We start from the raw sequence: 16,526 nt of genomic DNA, 5'->3' as shown, positions 1-16,526 counted from the left end.
TATAGTTAAAGCTATGGTTTTCCCAGTAGTGATGTATGGAAGTGAGAGCTGGACCATCAAGAAGGCTGATCGCTGTAGAATTGATGCTTTTGAATTATGGTGCTGGAGGAGACTCTTGAGAGTCCCATGGACTGCAAGAAGATCAAACCTATCCATTCTGAAGGAAATCAGGCCTGAGTGCTCACTGGAAGGACAGATCCTGACGCTGAGGCTCCAAGACTTTGGCCACCTCATGAGAAGAGAAGACTCCCTGGAAAAGACCCTGATGTTGGGAAAGATGGAGGGCGCAAGTAGAAGGGGACGACAGAGGACGAGATGGTTGGACAGTGTTGTCGAAGCGACTAGCATGAGTCTGACCAAACTGCGAGAGGCAGTGGAAGACAGGAGTGCCTGGTGTGCTCTGGTCCAGGGGGTCACGAAGAGTTGGACACGACTGAATGACTGAACAACAAAAACAAGTCAGTCTCTGGAGGGTGGGAAGCTGAATCAATGCCCTGCACAGAGCAGAATAGCAGACATAGTGACACGAAAGCAGGAGCCATGGAAGAAGGAGGAAGATTAGGACTATGGGCAAGATGGCAGGGAAGAAGAAGAAGAGTTTGGATTTGATATCCCGTTTTTCAGTACCCGAAGGAGTCTCAAAGCGGCTAACATTCCCCTTTCCCTTCCTCCCTGTGAGGTGAGTGGGGCTGAGAGACTTCAAAGAAGCGTGACTCGCCCAAGTTCTTTTTTTTTTTTTTTATAAGATTTTTATTATTTTCCATTAAAACAAGAGAAAAAACATAACATAACATAAACACCAACATTAACACCATAAAAACACACTACATAAACACAATCAAACAATGACAATAAAAAGAAAAAGAAACTTATACAAACCTTAAACTAACACTTATCTTCGTACTTTCCTTGTTTCTATCTTCTCTATTTGGGGACTTCCCCCATTCCCTCCACTGTCTTCAAAATCGTATATATCTTCTAGGTAGCTTTGTATCTTATTCCATTGACATTTGCCCAAGTTTTTGATATGCTTAACTTTACTTAATCAATTACCTACTCAACTATAAATCTTATCTTAACATCAAATCTTAACACATTTTTAACAAATAAATCATTTACACAAAAATTTCATCTTAACAATATTATCTAACATAAACCTACTAAAGCCGTTCTTCTATTTGCATCTGCTCAAATATTCAATTTAACTGTTTTAACTAAATAGTCTTTAAATTTTTTCCAATCCTGTGACACCTTCTCCTCCCTCTGGTCCCGGATTCTGGCGGTCAGTTCTGCGAGTTCCATATATTCCATCATCTTCATCTGCCATTCTTCCACCGTTGGTATCTCTTCACCTTTCCATGTTCTTGCCAATAGGATTCTAGCTGCTGTTGTGGCATACATAAAAAACATTCTATCCTGACTGGGTATCTCTTCATTGGTTATGCTCAGAAGAAATGCCTCTGGTTTCTTACAAAAGGTAACTTTCATTACCTTCTTAAGCTCGTTGTAAATCTTATCCCAGAAAGCATTTACCGCTGGGCACAACCACCACATATGAAAAAAGGTACCTTTCGCATGTTTACATTTCCAACATACATCTGACATTTTGGTATTCATCTTAGCTATCTTAACTGGTGTCAAGTACCATCTATATACCATTTTCATTATGTTTTCTCTTAAACTATGACAAGCAGTAAATTTGATACCTTTCTGCCACAATCTCTCCCAGTCATCCATCATAATATTATGTCCTACATCTTTCGCCCAATCTATCATTGACGATTTAACCAGTTCATCTTTCGTATGCCACTCTAGCAGAAGATTATACATTTTGGATAGGTTCTTAAAGTTCGATTCTATCAGTTCTGTTTCCAGTTTTGATTTTTCTACTTGAAAACCAACCTTTTTGTCCATTTTAAATGTTTCATACACCTGATGATAATGCAGCCAATCGGGGACCTGACTTTTCACCTGATCATAACTTTTTAGCTTAAAAGAGTCCCCTTCCTGCTGCAGTATATCCATATATCTTAGCCAGTTTGCAGACATGTTCGGTCTCTTGTAGGCTTTGGCCTCCACTGGAGAGATCCATCTAGGGGTCTTTCTCTCTAACAAGTCTTTATATCTAGTCCAGACCTGATACAAGGATTTTCTAACTATATGAGTCTTAAAAGTTCTGTGAATCTTAACCTTGTCATACCAAAGGTATGCATGCCAACCAAACATATTATCGTGTCCTTCCAAGTCCAACACATCAACATTCTCTAGTTTAAACGTGACTCGCCCAAGTTCACCCAGCTGCTGCATGTGGAGGAGCAGAGACGCGAACCCGGTTCACCAGATTACAAGTCTACCGCTCTTAACCACTACACCACACTGGCTCTCAACCCGTGGCTGGACCACTGGCCATGAACTCTGGGATTGGAGTCCAACAACATATGGAAAGCCAAAGGTGACTTATCCCTGCCTTAGATGAAACACAAGCTTTAGCCCCCAATCCTATAATTCTGTGATTCTGTGACTTCGTTTATTTATTCCATGCTGAGAAACCTCATCCATCAGAGCAATTTCATGAATGCTTTCCCCTCCCACACAAAGATGTCCTGAGGCCTAAGCAGACATTTCTCATTTATTTATTCCTCCACGGCACTTGTCTGTTCCTCGTTCCTCTGGGGCCTGGGAGCCTGGAGCTGGCGGCTCTCCCGCCCCTCCATCCCTCACTTCCGCCCGCCACGGCCTGGCGTGCTTCCTGGATTCCTGCTCTGCCGGTGCGGTGACAGGCGTGGGTGGGCAGGGCCCCTTTCGCGCGTCTGCTGCCGCAGGGCTCTTCCTGCCTCAGCCGATGAGCTGCGCTCTCTGGTATGACGGAGGAGAGCACGCCTGTCACCTGGGACCTTTGAAGAGGCCCTGCATGGAATGGGATGCGCGCACAGGTGTTCCCTGAGAGCACCTGGAGCCGGTGATGCTTTGCCGGCGCAAGCAGGTACTGCACCGCGATCATCAAGGAAGGACAAATCTCTTGCTGCTCTTCCAAGCGGGGAAAGAAAACTGTAGGGGCTGAGGGGATGAAGAAAGGTCTCATTGCCTGGGACTTTTTAATGCAGAGAAAAGTCAGTGCGAGAGAAGCATTACGAATGGCATGGATAGGGGGGAAAAACAACACACGTTTTTCTTCCTCTTTCCTAGCAGTAAAACTCAAGGGCATTGCATGAAGCTGGAAGGTTGGGGACAGAGAAAAAGAAAATGACTTATTCACGCAGTGCCTTGGGGAACTCCCTGCTGCAGGAGTTTCTGGCGGCTGCGAAACTGAATGCCTTTAAAAGAGGAGTAGACAAATTCATATAGGAGAGGCATTGATGATGGCGGCTAGTCACAGTGGCGATGCTTTGTCTCCATATTCAGATCAGAGGCATTAATTCTCCTGAATACAAGTTGCTGGGAACCAAACAAGGGGAGAGTGGTTTTGGGTTCGAATCCTGCTTGCGGGTTTCCCATTGAGGGCATCTGGTTGGCTACTGTGAGAGCAGGATGTTGGCCTAGATGGGCCAGTGGCCTGATCCAGCAGATGCTCTTCCTCTGTTCTTAAGAGTCACTCCACTGCAGATCAGGGTTGGCGAACCTGCCTCCACCCCCTGATATTTTATCAGATGGCATTATTATGGACTACGCTGCCTGAGGCTTATGGGATCCATATGTTCCACTCTTGGACTTGGGCCCCAGTGTTCCTTGAGACCCGGTTCCTGCTGGTGCACACAGTTCCATCTGGTGCACACAGTGTGTGATGTCAGCCTCTCTTGTCATAAAAGCACCTGCTGGATCAGGCCAGTGGCCAATCTGGTCTAGCATCCTGTTCTCACGGTAGCTAGCAAGATGCCTCAAGGGAAAGATGCCCTCAGGCAGGACATGAGTGTCCCAGACCATGCGTGGTATGTTGGAAGTGGAGAGAGAGAGGTGTTTTTTCCTCCCTCTCTTCTAATACTAGAACCCAGTGGAGGCCATCGAATGGAGATGACTGATGGGAGATTCAAGACAGAAGAAGACTCTTCATGGAACCGTAGAATTGTAGAGTTGGAAGGGACCTCCAAGGGTCATCTGGTCCAACCCCCTGCAATGCAGGAATCTCAGCTGAAGCATCCATGGCAGATGGCCATCCAACCTCTGCTTAAAAACCTCCAAGGAAGGGGAGCCCACCACCTCCCGAGGAGACTGACCCACTGTCAAACGGCTCTTACCCTCTGAAGGCACTTCCTAATGTTTTGTCGGAATCTCCTTTCTTGTAACGTGAAGCCATTGGTTCGAGTCCTACCCTTGAATCAGGAGAAAGGCTTGCTCCATCTTCCATGTGGCAGCCCTGGAGATATTTGAAGATGGCTCTCATATCTCACCTCAGTCTCGTCTAGGCTAAAAAAATACCCAGCTCATTCAACCGTTCCTCATACGGCTTGGTTTGCAGACCCTTGATCATCTTGGCCGCCCTCCTCTGCACACCTTCCGGCTTGTCTTCTACACAAACCCACACACAAACACAGAGGAATTTTCTCCCCCAAGAGGCATAGATGGCCACTATCCTGAATGGTTTTAAAAGAGGACGAGACAAATTCACAGGAGAGAATCAGGCTACCAGCGGCCGCTAGCCACACTGGCTATGTTCTCCATCTGCTGTCAGAGACTTGCCTGCTTCTTTTAAAAATAATAATAATCCATTTTTTTATTTCAAATAATTTATCAATTTCTTCTTTTCAACAGCACAAACAATTCAGCATTAAGACTTTTATTAAACAATGCCACAATTAAGCACCAGAAGATACTGCAACAATTCCTGGTTGGTTTGTTTTTTGCAAGAAATTGGCAGGCCAGAGGTGTTCGATACAATTTTTTTAAAAGCACCGTGTTTGAGAATAGACGTGCATTCACATTTCATTAACCTGTGGTTAATCTAATGGATGCTCTTAGGCCAGGGGTCAGCAAACTTTTTCAGCGGGGGGGCCACTGTCCCTCAGACCTTGTGGGGGGCCGGAATATATTTTGGGGGGAAAAAATGAACGAATTCCTATGCCCCACAAATAACCTAGAGATGCATTTTAAATAAAAGGACACATTCTACTCATGTGAAAACACGCTGGTTCCTGGACCGTCCGTGGGCCACATTTAGGAGGCGATTGGGCCGCATCCAGCCCCCGGGCCTTAGTTTGGGGACCCCTGCTCTTAGGCTTTTGCCAAAGGGGAGGATGAGGCCAGGAATGGCCAAGAGAAGTGGTCCATACATTCCGTCATCCATGGAGGGAGCGTGCCAGGTTGGCAAAGCCTGATCTAGGCAGACGAATCCCCCTTTGTACTCCCCAACCCCCCCTCCTAAGAAAGCAGCTGTTCCAGGTGGCGTGAGGGGGGGGGAAGCCCCTCTCCCTCTCTGGGTCCTTGCTGATTGGATCGCCAGGGGAAGGGGAGGGGGAGATGGAGCCACTGCAAGGGGAGGGAGGGGGGAAGAGAGCACAGCTGCAAGGCAGGGGATGTGTGGGGTGGGTTGGGGGTTCTGCTCCTGGTTTCTATTCTGAGCAGCATCTGCTGCCCCATCCTTTCTGTGCCACCTTGGTTTTGCACCCGGGGCTGGATTTTAAGAGAGCCTTTGCCTGAACTGGTTTCGTCCATCTCCTTCCTCCTTGCCCAGTTGCCTGGAAAAAGGAAGACCAATTCTTCTCCTTCGCCTCTTTTGCTGGGAATCCTTCTCCCTCCCACAATCCGTCACATAGGATTAAGCTGGGCTTGCAGGAGCATCACAGCATCCTCTCTGAGAGGCCTCCCTCTATCTCTCTCGCCATGGCGACGGGATGCAGGCACAGGAGGGAGGGGGTTGGCCAGCGGGATGCCTGAGAGCTCCAGGGGAATCATCCTGCCACCCACCTCTGGGAAGGGCTGACTCACTCCTGACCAGAGGCTAAGATGGCCCCCTGATCCCTCGGCCAGGTGAGGTCTCCTTGCCTTCTGGGACTGCGGCACAGCACTCCTCGCTCTCTCGCACTCAGCCAGGATCCGGCCTCCGGATTTGGCACAGCTCCGCTCAGCCATGGGGGAGAAGTCGGATTATCAGCGGTTGGCGACTGGGGAGGACGAGGAGGGGTTTGCGGCTGCCCCAGACTCCCAGCCTCGGGCACCCAGGCCGGATCTTCTCGTGGTGCCAGGACAGAGGGTCAGTATGGCTTTGGCAAGGAAGGGGGGCTGCTGGAGGAGAGGGGGGGGTCCTATGGCAGCCCCCCCACCTCACCCCTGTGGGGGTGTCAGGATCTGATGGATGGGTTGTGGGGAGTGCGAAGGTTGTGGGGTTGGGGTTTCCCTTTCCATTCCGCTCTGCGGGGGGTGGGGGGAGTCCCCAGTGCCCCTCTTATTTCTTTTCTTCCAAAAATGAAAGGGCTCCCCATTTAGGGAATTTGGAAGGGGCTGCAGGTATGGGGGGTTCCAGCCATGTTGCAGGCTGGTATCTCTCCCCCCTTGCTGCCCTGTACATTTGTAACTGTCTCCCAGGAATTACTACTGTTGTGATTATGGTGATTACTATTGTGATATTATTATTATTATTATTATTATTATTATTATTTAATTAACTTTTAATCAGCCCTTCACCCAGTCTGCCATTCCCCTTAAGGTCTCACAACCATATTGCCACATTTAAAAAAGTCAGCTAAATAAATTTACAAGCCTACACAGTGCCAGCTCCCTCAGCCCCCCCCCTCCTTAAAATACATTTGTGACGACTCTGCCTTAATCCCTCCCACTACTGAAGTGAAGCATGTGTAAATGCATTTACTGTACTCATATTCATCCTCCGTTATTCACCCCTGCCTCATTTCCCGTCCTCCCCACACGCTCTCAATGATTCAAATTGTATTCAGAGAATAGGGCCTGGCTGTAAACCGCTCTGGGAATTGTAGCTCTGCGAGGGGAATAGAGGCCTCCTAGCTAGCCTTTGCACCCTTTACAAACTACAACTCCCAAAAGTCTTTTTTGGGGGGAAGCCATGACTGTTTAAAAGTGGTATCACAGGGCTTTAAATGTGTTAGAGTGTTGGACTTGCCGACCTGGGAGAGCAGGGTTCGAATCCCCATTCAGACACGATGCTCACTTGGTAATCGGGAAGCGGGCAGTGACTGCCTCTCACCCTGGCCTGCCTCACAGGGGTGTCGTGAGGATTAAATGAGGAGGGGGAGAATCACGCATGCCACCTCGAGCTCCTTGGAGGAGAAAAAGGTGGGATATAAATGGAATGGAATAAATACAACGATGATGGCATGCAGATGTGTCTTCCCCAACCTGGTGCCCGCCAGATACAGATCCCAAATGCCCCAGTCAGCACAGCTGTAGTTCGAAATGTTTGGAGGACAGCAGGTTGGGAAAGACTGATATAGACATTGATAATATTTACGCGCCTTTTTAGTGCCACCCCTGTGATTGAATTACTGGAGATGGTTGATAAAACAATTTAAGATCTACCTTTCACCCGTATATTATTTGCATGCCAGCTTTCCGCAGTTCAGACCATGCTCAAGGTGGCTCACAACATGAAAAAAACCACCCCTCCTGCAACGTAACAACATTAGTCATAAACAATAAATGAAACATTAAAAAATACTTTCACAGAATTTCCCCCCATGTTTCCCCCCATCACTGAGTCTGCCTCCTTGTGCACGGCTGCATTCGGTTTGCACATCCCTCCTCCTCTCTTGTGCTTTCGCTCTGCAGCTGAGTTTGCGGCCGTCGACTCTAGGTGGTGTGAAATCCCGCTTTTTGAAAAAGAATTGGATCTGGATCCAAATTTCCCCAGATTTTCCCTCTGTTCTCGGGAAAGCTCGTACGTGATCGGTTTCCCCTTTGCATACTGAGCTCCAGTCTGTGATTATGCCAGGGCATTGGCAAGGGCTCCGTGACCAAGCGCATGCTTTCGTTCCATGGGGGTTGGGCTAGATGACCCTCGGGGGTCCCTTCCACCCTGACAATTCTTGTGATTCAATCCCTGGACTCAGCAGTTTAAATGGTTCTAAACCCTCATACCTAAGGGACCGCCTCTCCTGGTATGTCCCAGGTAGGACCTTAAGGTCCTAAAATAATAATTTGTTGGAGGTCCCGAGCCACAAGGATGCTAGGTTGGCTTCAACTAGGGCCAGGGCCTTCTCAGTGTTGGCCCCGACTTGGTGGAACAGTCTGGCACAAGAGACCAGGTCCCTGCAGGATTTGGCATCTTTCCGCAGGGCCTGCAAGACGCAGCTGTTCCACCTGGCCTTTGGGTTGGTTTCTGTTTGATATTTATGCTTCATTCTTTTATTGGTGGGTTATTTGAAAATGAGACTGCAGTTTAGATTTAATTTTAAATTGTTTTTTAATCTGTATTTTAATGAATTGTTTTATGTTTTTGTTGTGATTTTATTGGTGTTAGCCGTCCTACGGCAGGGTATAAATAAAAATTTATTATTATTATTATTATTATTATTATTATTATTATTATTATTGGGTAGCAGAGGTGGAAAAACCTGGTGTGGAAGCTGATGCCCTCCAGATGTTGTCGGACTCCAACTCCCATAATTCCCAGGCAGCATGAACAATGTCTCAGGGAATTATGGGCGTTGTAGTCTGGAAGGCTACAGCTCCTTTCTCTCTCACACACACACACTTGGCGTTAAGCCCTGGAGAGCTGCTGCCAGTCAGAGCAGGTGACACTGGTCTGGAGGGACCAGGGGCAGGAGGTACCTGTGTGCTCAATCCAAGGCCAAGGGGTCAGGCACGTGCCTTTGGCAATCCCGGCTGACTCAACAGAAGAACGCAGCCCCAAAGCGGACATGTGGGCTGGTTAGTCCAGATTGTCTTTTTTAGAAGAAGTGTAAACAGAACAAGAGGGGGGAACAGGACCGTCCAGATTCCAAAGTGGTTGACGGTCAGAGGGGAGATGGCTGTGTTGTTGATGTTCAGCAAGAGCAATGGAGAGAGAAAGCGCATTTTGGATAGGGGCCACATGCAGGTAAGTAGACATATTCCTATAAGACGGAGGGAGGGAGGGGTGTCCTTGATTTTCACGTTTCTCAAAGGGCCCCCCCTTTTGCTCTCAGGTGCCTTTTTTAAAAGAAAGTCTGTCTCACTCATCCAGATCTCGTAGTAGATGGTTGTATTTGGGGTTGAGAGAATCCGTTCCTTCAGCTCAGATTGGTTGGTGGCAGAGGTGGCCCGGCCCTGGAGGGGGACGAGGTGGGTCAGTGGCCTCGGGGGGGCTCAGAAATCGGGCACCGATACGGGCGGCAGCCTAGGACACAAACGGATCAGACTTCGGAGGCCGAACCGCCTGCTCTTCTCGTTCAGCTCTGGGGCTCAGGCACGGGAGTTTCTCACTGGTTCATGCCCTGTCTTTGTTACTGGCAGGGAGGGTTGCCCATTCTATGCTGAGCAAGTCCTGGTGGATTTGGTGGTCTTCCCCAGGCGGTGTTCGCCGGGCAGTGCCGGGGGCGAGGAGGGCGGCGGCGGCATCGAAATGTGGCTCAGCTGATTTGCTCTGCATGGATAGGGATCTCCTCTTGGTGGAGACGGCCTCTGGATTCTGCGATTCCGCAATTGCGGGTTCACAAACAAGCATGTGGCTGACCCCTGTGAGAACAGGATGCCGGACTAGGTGGGCCTCATCCAGTAGGCTTTTCTTCTGTTCTTGCCCCTGGGGATCTAGACGCAGGATTGCATCCTGGGAGGGCTTTTCCAAAAAATTTCCTCCATGGATCCCACAATTTTTCTCCATGGAGCTCAACGTGCCGTAAATGGTTCTCCCCCCCCACCCCCAATTTAATCCCCACAACAACCCTGAGAGGTAGGTTAGGCTGAGAGGCAGTGATTGGCCCAAGGCTACACCCAGTGCGCTTCATGGCCAAGCGGGGATTTGAACCCTGGTCTTCAAGCGCCTAGCACGAAACCCTGACCACTACACCACATTGCCCCTGTGGGATCGCGAGCTTTCGTTTAAAAACGAGCAAGTTTCTAGCCCTCGTGACTGGAAGGCGGGCTTGGGAAAGGGCGAGCGATTCCCTGCCGACATCTCAGAAGAAAAAAATGAAGTGGGGGGCTGAGTAGGCTCTCCAGGGGTCAGAATGCAAAGCAAGGGGTTGATCTAGATGACCCTTGGGGGTCCTTTTCAACTCTACAGTTCTGTGATTCTGTGGTGGCGCTTCAGTGCCTAGGAGACTCCCGTGGTGTTCCTCATGGCTACCAAAGCTAGGATTATTTTTGCCAGGAATTATGTGGTAAAGTTACCAGACGTCCCCATTTCCCGGGGACAGTCCCCGGTTTTACAAATCAGTCTCCATACAAAAACCATTGAAAAGTGTCCCCGGATCCATTGGGAAAAAATCTGGCAACCTTAGTTTGTGGGGCCGAGCCCTGCAAGAATTCTGGCTTGAATTAAGCCCCACAGGAAGATGAAACCTTTTCCCTGACTCCTCTCGGAGGCATGGGAGGCTGCAAAAAATTAGAGGGAGGGAAAACTGAGTCGTGGCACGGATCCAGGACACATGCGGGAGAGTACTTATTTGCACGACACACTTAAGCAGCGGGGTTTGCTGCCACCAGATGTGGCAGCGGACTCCGGCTTGAAAATGGGATTAAACAAGTCTACAGAGGAGGAGGAGGAGGAGAGGTCTGGCAACAGCTGGTAGATACAGGAAGCCTTCCACTGGCTGGCAGCATCTCTCCCGAGGGCCGCTTTGCAACCTCTAGGTTAGATGACTGCAGCACATTATACGTAGGGCTGCCTCTGAGGACAGTTTGGAAACATCAGCTGGTGCAGAATTTGGCAGCCAAATTGTCACCGGGGCAAGACAGCTTGCACATATTATGTCCTCTGTTCCTGGCTCAACTGCGCTGGCTACCAATTAGTTTCCAGGCCCAATTAAAAGTGCTGGTTTTGAACTATAAAGCCTTAAACGTCTCAGGACCACAAAACCTCAAGGAGCGCTGACCTGGACCCTAGGATCATTATCTGAGGTCCTTCTTTATGTGCCTCCTTCACTAGACATCCGGAAGGCGGCAACACGAGAACGGGGCCTTCTCTGCAGTGGCTCCCCATTTGTAGAATGCTCTCCCCAGGGAGGTTTGCCTGGCACCCTCATTGTATATTTTTAGACGCCAGGTGAAAACGTCCCTCTTCAGCCTGGATAGCTCAGTTGGTTAGAGCGTGGTGCTGATAATGCCAAGGTTGCGGGTTCGATCCCCTTTTGGGACAGCTGCAAATTCCAGCATTGCAGGGGGTTGGGCTAGATGATCCTCAGGGTCCCTTCCAACTCTACGATTCCGTGGTGACCAGGCCTTTGACTGATTAATATTCCAAGACCTTTTAAATCCTGAAGAAGTGTGCATGCACACGAAAGCTCATACCAAGAACAAACTTAGTTGGTCTCTAAGGTGCTACTGGAAAGAATTTTTTATTTTATTTTATTTTAAATATGTTTTGCTTTAACTATTTATTTCGTGCTCTTTTCTTGTGAACATCTCCAAGATCTTCAGGTGAAGGGCAGGGTATAAATTTAACAAAGAAATAATAAATAGAAGGCCCCAGGTTCATTCTGCTACATCTCCAGTTAGGGATGGATGAGGCCCCTGTCTGAAACCTAGAGCAGTTGCTGCCAATCTCTAGGACACAGGCAGACTCTTGCAATGCCTCTTCCCTGTGTGTGTGTTTTCATCCCCGCTGCACAAATGGAAAGGTGGCTCCGCCCACTTTTGTCTCTGGCCCCGCCCGCCCCTGCCATGTGGCCCCTGGCAGGCTCCCCAGAAGAGAACATGGCCCTCGGGTTCTCCATCTTTGGTGTAGGGCAAATCCTGAGGTTGATGGACCAACATCTCGGCGTGATTGATTGATTGATTTATTTAATAAAATCTCTCCACCATTTGATTGTTTAAAAACGCCCTCAAAGCAGCTTGCAAAAGAAATTGAGAATATAAAACTATTAATAAAAGCAATTAAAATGTGCCCCCCCCCCCCGAAAAAAGCAATAAGCTTAAAGCACATCAGCGTTCTAGATAACCTGGGTAGGCTTGTCGAAACAAAAATGTCTTCATCAGGTGCCGAAAAGGGTACAGCGAAGGCGCCAGACTGATATCAAGAGGCAGGGAGTTCCAAAGGGTAGATGCCGCCACTCTCTAAAAGATGGGATTTCTTATGGGTGTGGAGTATAAAACAGATTCCCGCAACTCCCAGAGTTTCGAGGAGAGATCTTTGCCATCTCTTCTGCCTGAGATTCCTTTTTAACTGAGTCTGCTTGTGGTTGAACCCGGGACCCTGAGCTACGGAGAAGTAGCAGCAGAGGTTCGCTGGCTGCCTTTGCACTTTGCTTGCGATCTTCCTGGAAGCAGCCGGCTGCAGCCAATGAACGCCTCCATCCGATCTGGCACAGTGCTTCTTAGTACAGTTTTTTGGGGGTCGATAAGGACTCCCCGATTCATTCTCAAACTGGCTAAGGAACAGAGAAGAAGGTCAGGGGGTGACCCTCCCTAGCTGCTCGCGGCTTGGCTCGCTGTCTCGAGTCACCTGGAGCTCTTTCCATTGCAGGCACCTGGTTGCACCTGCTGTTTTGCTTTTGGCTCGTGTTGCAAAAGAGGGGAAGGCAGCCTACCAGATTCTCTGCAAATCTGCAATTTGATCGGAAGCCAGTTGCAAAAATAAGCTTTCCCCTCAATCTTTCTGCACGGGTCACCCCCCCCCCCAATCCCCTTTTCAACAAAAAATGCATACTTTTTTGCAAAGTGCGATGCTTCAAACGGCGCTTGGTGCTTTTTTATTTTATTTTTATTTTTACTGCCTTGAAAGTGTGGGAATTGTTCCAGGCGGATTGGTAAACAGGAAGCCAGCCCCCCCCATTCCCCCCTGGGATCTTGCTAAAAAAAAAAAAAACCCACCCGGAAAAAAACCCCCAAAACCTGTTGTTTCTCTCCGTCCTCACGCCTTCAGCATCCCTCTGCAGAGAAAATGTTTAGCTCCAGATCCGGCCAGCTGTTCTCCTTGGGGATGTGCTGGAAGACAAGAGAGCAGTGTTAAGGAGCCAGGGCACCGCGAAGGTCGCACTTGGTTTTCTCCTGTTTTTCTCCCAGCTTGGATGAGGGACAAGACCCTAGCGCTGGAGGAAGCTCCCTGCTCCTTCTCCTCCCCCCGCAGCCTCCCCGCCAGCCATCTGTCAGGTGCACAGGCTGGGAAGCCTTAAAGGAAGGGCTCTGCCCAATCCCCAGCAGGCCCAAGTGGGCTTCGGCGCAGGATGAGACCCTCCCCACATCGTTCCCCTGCGGCAGGCCTGGGAAGCAGTTTTGGAGACGAGGCGGCTTCACTGTTTCCTGCATTTCCAGGTCTCTCGCATCTCCAGCGTTTTTTCCAGGCCTGCCATCAAATTATCCCCAGTAAATAGTGGCTTTTGCTGCTGAGGACATTCCTTATGCTCCAGGCTCAAATTAGGAGGTTTTTTGTGGGGCAGGGGGGTTGTACACACTGGAGTAGGAGAGGAAAAACAAACAAACACTGTCTCTTTTGCATCAGCCCCAAATTGGACACCAAGGAAAGCGGTAACAGCAAATTAGGACAATGAAGCACGCTTCTCCATTTTTGTCCAGTTCTGGGAATCGCAGTAGAATGTGTGCAGAGGAGGACGACTGAGATGATCAAGGGCCTAGAAATGAAGCCATATGAAGAACGGTTGAGGGAACTGCGGGCGTTTGGCCTGGAGAAAAGAAGACTGGGAATTCAGATATTTGAATTCAGATATTTGAAGATACAATTCGTTGTTTAGTTGTTTAATCGTAGAATCATAGAATCCTAGAGTTGGAAGAGACCCCAAGGGCCATCCAGTCCAACCCCCTGCCAAGCAGGAAACACCATCCAAGCATTCCTGACAGATGGCTGTCAAGCCTCCACTTAAAGACCTCCAAAGAAGGAGACTCCACCACACTCCTTGGCAGCAAATTCCACTGCCGAACAGCTCTTACTGTCAGGAAGTTCTTCCTAATGTTTAGGTGGAATCTTCTTTCTTGTAGTTTGAATCCATTGCCCCGTGTCCGCTTCTCTGGAGCAGCAGAAAACAACCTTTCTCCCTCCTCTAGATGACATCCTATGATATATTTGAAGATGGCTATCATATCCCCCCTTAACCTTCTCTTCTCCAGGCTAAACATACCCAGCTCCCTAAGCCGTTCCTCATAAGGCATCTTTTCCAGGCCTTTGACCATTTTGGTTGCCCTCCTCTGGACACCTTCCAGCTTGTCAGTATCCTTCTTGAACTGGACACAGTATTCCAGGTGAGGTCTGACCAGAGCGGAATACAGTGGTACTATTACTTCCCTTGATCTAGACGCTATACTCCTATTGATGCAGCCCAGAATTGCATTGGCTTTTTTAGCTGCTGCATCACACTGTTGACTCATGTCAAGTTTGTGGTCTACCAAGACTCCTAGATCATTTTCACATGTACTGCTCTCAAGCCAGGTGTCACCCATCCTGTATTTGTGCCTTTCATTTTTTTTTGCCCAGGTGTAGTACTTTACGTTTCTCCCGGTTAAAATTCATCTGGACACCCTCTGGACTGGATGCAAGACAGAAGCCACAAAGGTGCAAGGGTGAGGGCAGACGGAGCTTGGTGGGGCAGCCCCCCATCTGTTTCTCCCTGTTAAAATTCATCTTGTTTGCTTTGGGAGAAATGTAAAGTACTACACTTGGGCTGTAGTAAAGTACCAAATGTGTCCGACTCTTTGTGACCCCATGGACCAGAGCACGCCAGGCACTCCGGTCTTCCACTGCCCCCTGCAGTTTGGCCAAACTCATGTTGGTCGCTTCGAGAACACTGTCCCACCATCTCATTCTCTGTCATCCCCTTCTCCTTGTACCCTCCATCTTTCCCAACATCAGGGTCTTTTCCAGGGAGTCCTCTCTTCTTATGAAGTGGCCAAAGTCTTGGAGCCTCAGCTTCAGGATCTGTCCTTCCAGTGAGCACTCAGGGCTGATTTCCTTCAGAATGGATAGGTTTGATCTTCTCGCAGTCCATGGGACTCTCAAGAGTCTCCTCCAGCACCATAATTCAAAAGCATCAATTCTCCGGCGATCAGCCTTCTTTGTGGTCCAGCTCTCACTTCCGTACATCACTACTGGGAAAACCATAGCTTTAACTATACGGACTATACTGCAGGCATGTCCAACAGGTAGATCGTGATCTACCGGTAGATCACTGGATGTCTGTGATAGATCACTGGTAGATCACTGGCTCCCCCAAAGAAGCTCAACAACTTTGGTTCCCCTAAAGAAAAGCTCTACAACAAATTTGACCTGAATGCCTAAAAAACGGTGTTTTCCTCCTCCCCCAAAAAGCTCAACAACAACTTTGACCTGAACCCCCTAAAAGGGGGTAGATCACTGCCAGTTTTTAACTCTGTAAGTAGATCACAGTCTCTTGGGAGTTGGCCACCCCTGGACTATACGAAAGCCGCCATCAAATATCTGAAGAGCAGTCACATGGAAAAGGAAGCAAGCTTGTTTTCTCCTGCTCCGGATGGCAGGATTCAAACCAACAGATTCAGAGACGAGAAAGGAGATTTTGACTAAACATAAGGAAGAACTTTCAGATGGCGAGAGCCGTTTGACTTGTGGAGCAGACTCCCCCGAAAGGTGGTGGACTCTCCTTCATTGGGTGTTTTTAAACAGCCTGGATGACCATAAGCCAAGGATTCTTTAGCTGTGATTCCTGCATTGCAGGGGGTTGGACTAGATGGCCCTTGGGGGTCCCTTCCACCTCCGCCATTCTGTGATTACGTTGCAGGGAAACCAGGGTACCCCAGGATGCTCCCTGGCCAGCAAGGTCTGCCAGGAGGGTCCGAGCCAGACGGCTGGAGGAGAGCCTGAGAACCGATTTGAAATCCCAGGCAGAGGCCCACAGGAAATTGCCTCTCCAGACCACAGTTAAAGCTGACCTCTTGGCAGCCGGTCAAAGCTGCGTTCCCTGCGAATACCATAGAGTCTCTGTTCCAGGCTAGCGGGCAGGCGAGGGAGAGATTCCCTTGGGACCGGCCAGAGAGGAGGAAAGGGGAGGAGAGGATAAAGAAAACAAGCATGCGCGCACCAGACTCAACAGTGTCCTGTTGTGCAGAACCGCACAACAAGCTCTCTCCCTCCCCTGGCTGCCCAGAGGAACCCAGATCCCAGACCTGTCAGGATTCGGGTTAACTTTCGGATGCCGGGAGGTTGGAGCCTGAGCTGGCTTAGCATCGGAAGCTGAGCATGGAGATTTCAGGCAGGCCGGGACAGGCAGTTTTGACACCTACGACCCTTGCTGAAGTCTCCGCTTGGTTTTTCCTGGGGAGGCACCGAGGCAGCCTGGAGGATGTCTCCCCGAAAAAGGTCAGCTGCTTCTGCCATTGACTGCCTGGGATTGCATCCATCTCCGTCATCCACGGTGGAGTTCCTTCCCTGAAGCATTTTGAGGACCCTGGATTGATGGGTGCCTTTGCCCTCCAATGCTTGGATTGTGCTGCAACTCTGG

The 16,526-nt window shown here is 49.2% G+C and overlaps 1 protein-coding gene and 1 non-coding gene across 4 annotated transcripts in view; both read left to right on the top strand.

Moving 5' to 3' along the window:
* The window catches only part of TNK2 (tyrosine kinase non receptor 2), a 99,853-nt gene that overhangs the window by 25,757 nt on the left and 57,570 nt on the right, over nt 1-16,526 (top strand). Inside the window, exon 1 of one of the 3 annotated variants that reach the window (XM_033150904.1) lies at nt 6,139-6,184. The exons of the other annotated variants lie outside the window; for them this stretch is intronic. The gene's annotated coding sequence lies outside the window, so the exon portion shown is untranslated. Of the gene's footprint in view, nt 1-6,138; nt 6,185-16,526 lie in introns of those variants that run through there. 3 annotated transcript variants of the gene reach the window in all.
* On the top strand, nt 11,166-11,239 carry TRNAI-GAU. Its single transcript has one exon. It is a non-coding gene; the product is annotated as a tRNA-Ile (tRNA).

The sequence above is a fragment of the Lacerta agilis genome, chromosome 5 (assembly GCF_009819535.1).
Source record: "Lacerta agilis isolate rLacAgi1 chromosome 5, rLacAgi1.pri, whole genome shotgun sequence".
In the NCBI taxonomy this organism is placed as follows: Eukaryota; Metazoa; Chordata; class Lepidosauria; order Squamata; family Lacertidae; genus Lacerta; species Lacerta agilis.
Note: the sequence above shows the minus strand (reverse complement) of the source record. Positions and strands in the feature narration are given on the sequence as shown.